At 39.1% G+C, this 10,232-nt stretch overlaps 1 long non-coding RNA gene across 2 annotated transcripts in view; it reads left to right on the top strand.

Annotated features, from left to right (window-relative positions):
* The first annotated feature begins 6,704 nt into the window (after positions 1–6,704).
* LOC143653658 (uncharacterized) overlaps positions 6,705–10,232 on the top strand; it is an 81,991-nt gene continuing 78,463 nt past the window's right edge. For both annotated transcript variants that reach the window (XR_013161452.1, XR_013161453.1), the window contains exon 1: positions 6,705–6,981. This is a non-coding gene — a long non-coding RNA (uncharacterized LOC143653658). The remainder of the gene's footprint in view (positions 6,982–10,232) is intronic.

The raw sequence follows: 10,232 nt of genomic DNA, 5'->3' as shown, positions 1-10,232 counted from the left end.
TTTGTTTTAGTCTCAGATATATGATTATATATACTGACATGCTCACTGCCAGTCCTTTTTTTTTTTTTTTTTCTGTCAGTCCTTTTTCCTAAGTTTTCCCAGTCATCTCCTGGTTAAATGGAGCCCCATCTCGACAACACTCCTCAAGAATAGCTATGAGTATACAAATCTCTGAGTGCTTGAATGGTTAAGACATTTAATGTAACTTTGATATTTGATAAATAGTATAGTGGGTTTTAAACTCATGGTTAACATTTCATTTTAGTGAGGTTTTTTTTTTTTTTTTTAAGTGCTGCTCTATTTTTGCCTCGCTTGTACCTTGTGTTTGATAGGTGTGATACCTGTCTAGATATTTGGTTTCACAAATTGTTTGCTCTTTCTGGGAGGCTCTGAGATTTTTTTTTTTTTTTTTTTTTTTTTTTATCTACTGGAATGTATTTTGGAGCAGTCCAGATTAGTTTTTCCAAGTACCCAATGGGACCTGTCAATATGTAGATTCAGTTTTTCTTTTTTCCTTTAAAATTTTCTTGGTTGATAGTTTCAGATATTATTTGTGACTTTTGTGTTTGTTTGTTTTTGATTAACATGTTATTACTTCTTTTCCTATCTACCATTTCTGCACTTTCTCTCTGATTCTTTACTTATCTCATTTTTATTTTCTTTGTTATTTTCATGAATCTCTTCTATACCACTTATTAAACTTTCATATGCTACTATTCTTTGGTCATCTTCTACTTTAGTCTTCATATCTGAAATAATCCTTTTTCTTTAATTTCTTTTCGAATTAAATCAATTTTTTTATTCCTCCTTGTTTGTTTGTCCATTTCTGTTCTTATTTATTAAATTTCTGATTCAGGGTGCTTTTTAGATCCCCAAATGCTTCTTCCGGTTTATTTAAGTTTGGAACATTTTGTTGTTGTTGTTGTTTTTCTGCTTCTTTTATTTTTTCCTTTTGAAGGTGCATTGTGGGCAGATGCTTTACCTGAGGTGTAAGAATTCTCATTTTTTTTTTCTTTTTCCTACTGACTCTTTTTAGATTTGCATTTTTTTTCTTGTTCATTTTCTAGATTGGGTGTTGTTTGCAAAATTCTTAGCTTAAAGCCATACTGTACTCAATGGAATCCAGTGACCTTTTTTATGCAGGGATGTGGCTTCTGAGTTTTTGTGTGGCCTTTTGTTGTTATTTTGTCTTGCAGGACCTTAAATTTTCCTCTTTTTATTTTTGCCTCTTTCTCCCGTCACCACCAATTGCCAAAAAACTCCTCTGTCTTTCTTTGGGCTTTTTGTACCTCCAAAAGCCGTGCACCTTAGAGTCCACCACTTTGAGTCACCCATACTTGCTTCTAATCAGTGGTCTCATCAACCAAGACACTTTTTTTTTAAAAAAAGCATTTGCACACTTCCAATGGGCTTTCTCACTTTGGTTGCTGTTTTAGAGCAATGTTAGCCCTGCTTCTAGCATCCCACTTCACCTCCAGTTGTTTTGAACTCCACCTGCTCGCCTTGAAGGCTTTCTCACTGACACTTGATATTTTTGTTTTTTAAGTTATTATTTTGACGTTTGGTCACTCTGTATGTTGTAGTTCTGCTGAGTGTGCAGGTTACACACACGCACCCACATATGGCAAGTGGATATATGGGGAATCACTGGCCTAGACAACAGCATTGTCTCTGGCTAACTTGAAGTCCAAGCCCTAAGTATGTTTTTAATCATTCAATGTTGTCTGGTTTTTCAGTAGAAGAAAGAAGTTATTTCAAGAGTCCATCCTTTGTGGCCCAAGCTTTTCCTTAGCTGATTGTCATATGAGGCTATTTCATAATGAATCTTTTCATTACATGTCTAGAAAAACATTTTTCAAATAGAACTCTATCATGTGGAGAGGTGCTATCTTTTTTTTAATTTTTATTTTTTATTGATATATATTATGTATTCACATAGCATGTAGTTATCCAAAGTGTATAATCAATGGTTCATACAATATCGTCCTATAGCTGTGCATTTATCATCACAATTGACTTTTTTCTTTTTTGTGAAAATGTACAAAAAAAAGCAATGCATTTCACAGCACAGCGCAATAATTAGTTGTAAAACAGATTTCAGAGTTTGGTATGGATTTCAATCCTACAATTTTAGGTTTTTACTTCTGGCTGCTCTACGATAATGGGGACTGAAAGAAATATCAATATAATTATTTAGCAATCATACTCATTTGTAAAAACCCTACCTTCTCTGTATCATCACCTTTGATCTTTCTCCCACTCTTTGGAGGTATCTGGGCTATGCTCACCCTTTTTCATGTTAAAAGGGGCTATCATAATATGGGATAGGGGGATGGAACTAGTTGATGTTCTGGAGAGGCTGGGCCCTCTGCATTTCAAGACTTATCTGGTCCAGGGATCCATCTGGAGGTTTTAGGTCTCTGGAAAGTTACCTTAGTGCATGGAGTCTTTGTAGAATCTTATATAATGCCTTAGGTATTGTTTAGGATTGGCAAGAATGGCTTTGGTTGGGGTTTAGCAAGTTGTGGTAGGTGGCAATATCTAATATCTAACTGAAGCTTGTATAAGAGTGACCTCCAGAGTAACCTCTTGACTCTATTTGAACTCTCTCTGTCACTAAAACCTTATTTGTTATACTTCTTTTCTCCCTTTTGGTCAGGATGGCATTGTTGATCACATGGTGTCAGAGGGCCAGGCTCATCCCTGGGAGTCATCTCCCATGCTGCCAGGGAGACTTTTACCCCTGGGTGTCATGTCCCACGTAAGGGGGAAAGTAGTTATTTCACTTGCAGAGTTGGGCTTAGAGAGAAAGAGGCCACATCTGAGCAACAAAAGAGCCTATGGGTAGGTTAAGCTTCTCAGCTACAAATGTAAACTTCACAAGAGCAAGCCTCAAGATCAAGTGCTTGGCCTATTGTTCTGGGTGTCCCTAATATTTGACACAGTAACAGGGATTTCCCCAGCGGTAAGTTTAATAGTTTCATATTTTTTCTCCCATCCTTCAAGGGAGTTTGCCAATACTTTTTGATTATCTACTTAATATACTTGGGATATATCCAGGCATTACATTAAGCTATACAGGGTTAAAGGCCCTCATTCTTATTCTGGGCTCCCTGTATTTGGATTGTTAACATGAGCTATCCAGACAGGTTGAGTTAGATTATGTGCTTCAGAAAATTTAGGTTCTGGACAAAATAAACCTCTCTTCCTTTGGTCTCAGAATAGATGAAGTACTAGAATATAGACAATGTCTTCTTTACCCCCATATCCTGAATTGCCTTAATCCTGAGAGAGGTACTTTCTTAATTTTGAATGTCAAGTAGTCATTCAAAACATGATTGTGTTTCTACATGAGTGTTTGTGTGAATCTATGTATGCATTTATATATATATACATATGTTATGTATGTACTTTCCACACATGTGTGTGTATATATATGTACATATACACATAAGCATATATAATCATTTTATAAATATAACATGAATCACACAAATATTATATAAAATCACAGAAGTATATTTATAATCACATTTGTTCTCCCTACCTCAGCAACTCACCCCCAATGTCACACCCTCTGTCTTATAGACATGAGTCTGTGCTACTCCATAATGCTGACTTCCAGTCTTCTATTCTCAAGAACTCCCTCCTGTCTTTTCAGTTCTTGCCTTACTGTTTCCTAAGCTCTCACATGACCTCATCAAATTTCAGTTTCCAATTTACTTGTCTTACCACTCTCTCATAATCCTTTAGTCCTCTCTTTGTCCAGGTAAGAGTCCTTCAGTTATCACTACAACTCAGTGGTTGCAATCTCAAATGTTTACAGGGTCAGGAAGAAACATATATGAGTGAAACAAGCAATACTGAACCCAGCAAGAACTTGCAAAGAAGGGTTGAATCAAATTAATCCTGTTCCATCAAAAGGCATTCTAATTCAGAGTTGTAATACAATGTGCTGGCAAAAACAAGACGTCTCCCAGCCACATTTGCCCTTTTACCTATCATCTTATTTCCATTTATTGTTACTCTCTAAAACCTCACCCTTTGACTTCACTATCTTTGTTACCATGTTTGCATCCAAGTTGCTTCACATTTCTGAAGAGAAAAGCCAATCAGGTTCAATTCATGATCACATTCTTACGGCCCTCCTCTCTGCCTCGCCATCCCTCCATGCTTCCTCTCAGAGGTGACAATTTGATATCTGCTCCTTTTCATGGATCCTCTTATCAAAATTGCTTTAGTTGCAGTATTTGCATTCCTACCTAAAATGGATTCTATTGATAAGAAGACTATTCTCTAACCTCAGTTACTTGTCATTCTGTTCTTTCATAAGTCATTACAATATACAATCTTGTTAAGTTTTGCTTACTGTTTTGTTTCTTCTTAGATTTCAACTAGAATAAAAACTCCATGTGGGCAATGACTGGGGTTTCTTGGTTTTTTCCCTAAGTAGCTAGCTGCATGGTCTAGAAAGATTATTGTCATATAATAGATGTTCAAATACGTGTTAGATAATGGAATCAGTCAGGATGAGGATACAACCTGTCTGAAATGCCAAAAAGTCTAGGATAAGGGATTATTGATATTAAGGCCTAGATCAGGAGTTGGCCATAAAATGACAGATAATAAACATTTTTATCTTTGTAGACCACACAGTCTCTTTCACAACCCTTCAGTTCTGTCATTGTGGCACAAAAGCAGCCATAGATGCCACATAATGAATGGGAGTGGCTGGATTTGGATGACAATCTTAGTTTATGGAGCCCTGGTCTAGATGATCTCTGCCCAAACCCAAATCCTGGGCTTACATTGCTATTGTTACTTGAAATGTTGTGTGTATGAGTCTGTTCACATCTGTGCGATCTACTGGGAGGCAGGAGAGTCTAAGGGTTTAAAGCATGGACTCACGAGCCAGGTTACTGGCTCTAAGCCTGACTCTGCCTTTATGTGTTTTGTGACCGTGGGCATGTCACCAACGCCTGTTCCTTCAGTATTCCTCAAACATTGATCATCGGGGTAAAATGAGAATTAAATGAGGGAATATTTGTAAAATACTTAGAGCAGAGCCTAGCTAGATGTAGGTAAGTGCTAGATGTGTTTGTTAAATAATGTTGAATATCTCTGGCTTCCAAGCCCTTGCTAAACATTTGGTATATATTATCTCATCCTCTTCTCAAAGAAGCCCAAAAAAATGTTCTGATTTTAAAGACATGGAAACTGAGAAGCTAGATAAGCTTCCTATGGTCCGACAGCTGGTAAGTGATAGTACCAAGGCCAGATAAATATATTTAGAGATGAAAAGCTCTGAAAACTAGTATTGTGCCTTCTTCCTGACCAGTATCAACTCAAAGTAAAGTTAGCATATATAAATTGCCTCTACTTTTCTTTTTTTTTTAACATTTGTAAATTCTTTGGCATTGTTCTTGGGTTAGGTTCTCCAGAGAAACAGAAACCACAGGAGATCTATTATGGGTGAGGGGTTGTGGGTGTGGATACATATTAAATGATTTATTACAGGAATTGGCTTATATAACAGTGGAGATTGGCAATTCCTAATTCTGCTACAATTTGGAAACCCTGATAAATGGGATGTTGGATTCCCCAGGAGAAGCATGCTGGCTAAACTAGAGATGGAAATTCTTTCTTCTCACAGCTGAAGTCTTCAGTTTTGGCCTTAAGGCTGCTTACTGATTGGATGAGAAGACTTCTCTCTTTGCTGAAGGCAGTCTGCTTTGTTGACCATAGATGTAAACAGCCATAGAATCAATCAACTGACTGTTGATTAAATCTAGACATACCCTCTTAGGAACAATTGGGCTGGTGCTCATTTGACTAGATAGCTAAACATCGTAACCTAGCTAAGTTGGCACATGAGCTTAACCATCACATCTCCCATCAAAGAAGCCTCACTAGTTTGAATACTTAAGACTGCTTCAAGCAAGAGAGCATGGTATAAGTGACATTGTTTGACTTCCAAGGCTAGACCATAAAAGACCAAGACCACGCAGCTTCTGCCTTGTTTGTGGGAGCACATGCTCTTAGAACCCTGAGCTGCCATGTAAAAAGAAGAGTGACCTGCAGGTCCCCATTCCATAAGGGAGTCCAGGCCATGTGGTGAGGCCATGCATAAGGAACTCAAAGGTTGAGTCCAGCCTTTGAGTCATCTTAGCACACGAGTTAGGCATGTGAGTGAAAATCTTTCCATTGATTCCAGCACCCCTCACAGCCCTTTAATTCTTCCCAGCTGAGGCTTCAAATATTGTGGGGAAGATATGCCATCCCTGCTGTGGTCTCAGTTGCTGAAACACAGACTCCATGAGCATAATAAAATAGTTGGCGCTTTATGCCACTAAGTCTGGGGGTGGCTTGTCACAGCAGAGATAAAGAAACTGCCTCTTCAGATTTTCCTAAACTAAAATTGCAGTTGCATTTCAATGCTGACTTTTCTTCTCTTCTCAGTGCCCTAAATTTGCTGGTACTATGGCCATCTTTGGGGGTCACCCGGTGTTAAAAGGAACTGGGATTTGAAACCAGGAAGTCTTCCTTTAGAGAAGTGCAGCTCATCCCATACCCACTCAGTAATTTTGAGAAAATAATTTCATTTTGAGAGGTCAGTTTCCTCTTCTAAAATGCCAGCTTTGTGGGATTGCCATGAGGATCTCAGGATACTATGGGCATAAAACTGCTTAAAAGTAATTTAGACTCCAGCTCATTCATAAGAGATTTGGGGCAGGGGTTGTTTTCTTCTCCCTGGAGTTCCAGTCTTGCAGAAAAGCATCCCTGCCCAAATAGATCAATGGTGTTGATGCCACAGCCATCAGAAGAGCAAGCACACATCTCGCCATACACTGGGGGCTCCTAAAGGGTCTGAGAGTGAGCACGTGTGTGTAATTTAATAGTGGGCCAGCCTGGTGATCTTGAAACAACTCGAGTGTCTGACACGAAAGAGAGTGACAGTGCTTGGAACAAGGGCCATGAAATGTAAGTACCTTGCAAATCACTCGGTCTTTCTGTCGAGGGAATCGTAGTCACTATATATATATATATCTTCTTAAATGTGGTTTCCCGGAAGACCTTTCATAAAATTCATGATTGCTTCCACTGCTTCCCCTCCTCCTCAAATATAACCCACACTTGTAAGACACGTGGGGCAAACACTGTTGAATGGCTGTTGGGTACCTATTCCCTATACCCTTCTCTCTTGCTACCTCCGTTCTGTAGAATCCAGAAAGCCACCACTTGCTGTCCTACCTTCCCACGCAACTAGGGGTGGCCAAGGTATATGAGGAATAAGCAGAACTCTTCTGTGAGAGGTCATTCATAAAATATTTTTCTGTCTTGAAATAAGGGCACGTATTGCTGGCACAGCTTTTCTTATTTTTCCAACTGCCTTGAATGCATTATGGGTGGAGCTGCAGCGCTATCTTATGATAATGGGGCAAGTTCCAGGAGTGACATCTCAAACTGACCACCCTTCACTGTAGGAAAATTGTCACTATTTATGGAAGCCGCAGAAGTTGGATTTTCTACAATTTGTAGATGCATAAAGTTCTGATATAAAACTTCAGGAAAACTGTGTGTCATGCTAATTAAACCCTTCTCCTAGATGAGCAGGTGACTTTGAATTCCCTGTTGCTTATGAAGATGGTAGAAGCAAATGCCCTTGAGTGTAAAATTGCTTAGAGGCCATGCGTCTCTCTGTCAAGCTGTCCTCGTCCCTGAGTTCACAGATACTACCTCCACATCTCCCCGTATTGTTGCCACTTTCTGGCTCTACCTTCTCCTGCCTGGCCCACTGCCAATGCCTTCCTGATGATTTTCTGCTCTCCTTTGTGATACCCTCAAAGTCACTCTCCAGAACATTTCAAGTAACATAGAGGTATTTCTAAAAGCAAGCTTCCTCCTATATTTTCCTGCTGAAAGCAGTTTTCTGATGCTCTCTAGTGAAAGTCTCAACTCCTTCCCTCTGCTGAGGAGACCTTCCATGATTTACCTCTGCTTATCTTCCCAGCTTCTCCTTAGTCAGTTTTTTTCTCCTGTCACCTTTCTAAAATGTTCTCAAACTCTTCAAACTCTGCTTTAGACACACTGAACTTTGCCATCCTTTCTCTCACTACGCTAATCCCTCTACCTGGCTGGGTCCCGCTCACTTACCCTGTATTCCTTTTATGTACACATACACACACCACTCTAGATTAGTTGCTCTTGGCAGGTTCTCTACAGCACTCTACCTCAGTACTTAGAAAAGCAAACAGTAAAGCAAGTATCTCTCTGACCAGATAAGCTACCTGAGGGCAAGGTCTGAGTTTATCTTATTCATGGTTGTGCTGCTTGTGCCTAGATCAGTGCCTGGTATATAGAATTGGAAGGAAGGGAGAGAGGAGGGGAGGGTATTTCTCTTTATATCCCGATTTTACTCCAATTCAGTGGTTACCGTGGTATATTCTTCTACCATGAATCAAGCCCAGAAGTTAGGGTGACTATTCAGTTACCATATGGCCAGACATTATTGATTAGCCGACCCAATCCCCATTTCCATCCTCCATGTTACCTACTTTCTTATCAAACCTGTTCATGTGTCACTATGCTGGTCATTCAGACATAAGAAAAATTATACAGTAAAGTTTCTTGTAAAATTTTTGCTTTCCTGATTTCAGCAATAGTCTTCTTCTCCTTATTCATGCCCTTTCTTCATTCTGGAATGTACACTTGGATGGCTAGAACTGCAGCAGCCATTTTGTGACCATGAGAGAGAAGCCAAGAGAATCAAAAAGATCTATAAAATCTCAACTAATTTACCTCTTCTTGACCATTTCTCAGGAAGCTTTGTGTAATTGGGTTCTACCTTTTTTTTTTTCCCCACTTGGGATTTAACTGTAAATACTTTTCTTTGTCATTAAATTTTCTTAGTAAGTATCATTTGTACTGTCCATATACCATGACCATGAATGGGTATACCGTACTATATTAAACCATTCTCCTACCAATGTAATATCTTTTTCTTCAGTTTTGAGGGTGTGCTATGAAAGGCTGCAATTATAGATTGGTGTTTGGATGGGTGCTGATTTGAATTCTACCTCAATTTCAGAAGACCTGAGGTTATAGTTTTCTAAAAACAGTGGATTTCCAACTCTTGCTTATTGGGCCTGGAGCCCAAGTGAGCCCAGTGGCGATTCTACCTGTGTGAGAGAGTCAGGACTGGGAAGTTCTCCAGAATTGGAAAAAATGTTACGCAAGCTCGATCTGGGGTAGCATAGCTGGGGTGGGAAGCAGAATCACCTTTACTAAGAGCTAAGGTGTTTGCCCAGAATTACATAAGTGATATTATCAGCAAGAATGCAAATTGGGAAAGAAGAAGTAAAGTCATCAATGGGTAAATACAAAAGCATGAAGTACAGCTTGTGGTTGGCAATACAGGGCTGAAGCCACAGATACAAGCAGACTCTGGAACGCTCAGTGATGAGATACTTGGCTACAATGATAGAAGTAGATATGAGACTTAACACTAGATAACTCTTCGTTTTTTTCTGATATATATTTTTTAACTTTATAAAGAAGAAAGTTTTTATTCAATATGAAAAAAATAAACCTAAAGAACTGCTTTATTAAAATAGGATGGGCACCCTAACCCAAAATTCTCTGTTTTTTCCCCGCCTACCCACTGCAGCATCCCCTGAGGATGTTCAACGGATGTTATTCCATTGAAAAACTATGCTGAGGCAATTGGAAGTCTTCTTTGAAAATACGTAAAAGTATGCAAAGTTTATCCTTGGGCCCATGTGTACATCTTCATAAGCTTCACTTCTAATTTTAGAGTTAAAAAAAACCTATTTTATAAACAGGAAAACTGAAAATTATGGGTCATAACTCCTCGGACCTCTTTCTTACTTCTCTGGCTAGTGCTTGTCAGTACTTTCTTTAGAAGTTTTTTCTTGAGTCCCAGCCTGTGACTTCCTGCCCACTGATGCAACTACAGTTGCTCATAGACTACAAGAGTTAAAGGTTACAGAGGAAGAAATAGGGTAATCCTGGCTATCAATAGCCTCCAACTCCAACAACTGCCACGTGTATCACATAGGCCACCTCCTGGCTTCCTTATATAAGCAGATGTCATTTACTACTATCCTCAACGTGACTCCCTCCCTACTCTGAATCCCTATACCTTCGGGAACTCTTAATACTATTGAATATGCTCCATTCTCCTTGGGGTAACCGTCAGGTGCTCATCTACT

The sequence above is a fragment of the Tamandua tetradactyla genome, chromosome 13 (genome assembly GCF_023851605.1).
Source record: "Tamandua tetradactyla isolate mTamTet1 chromosome 13, mTamTet1.pri, whole genome shotgun sequence".
Taxonomy (NCBI): Eukaryota; Metazoa; Chordata; class Mammalia; order Pilosa; family Myrmecophagidae; genus Tamandua; species Tamandua tetradactyla.
This window is presented reverse-complemented; position numbering and strand designations above follow the sequence as displayed.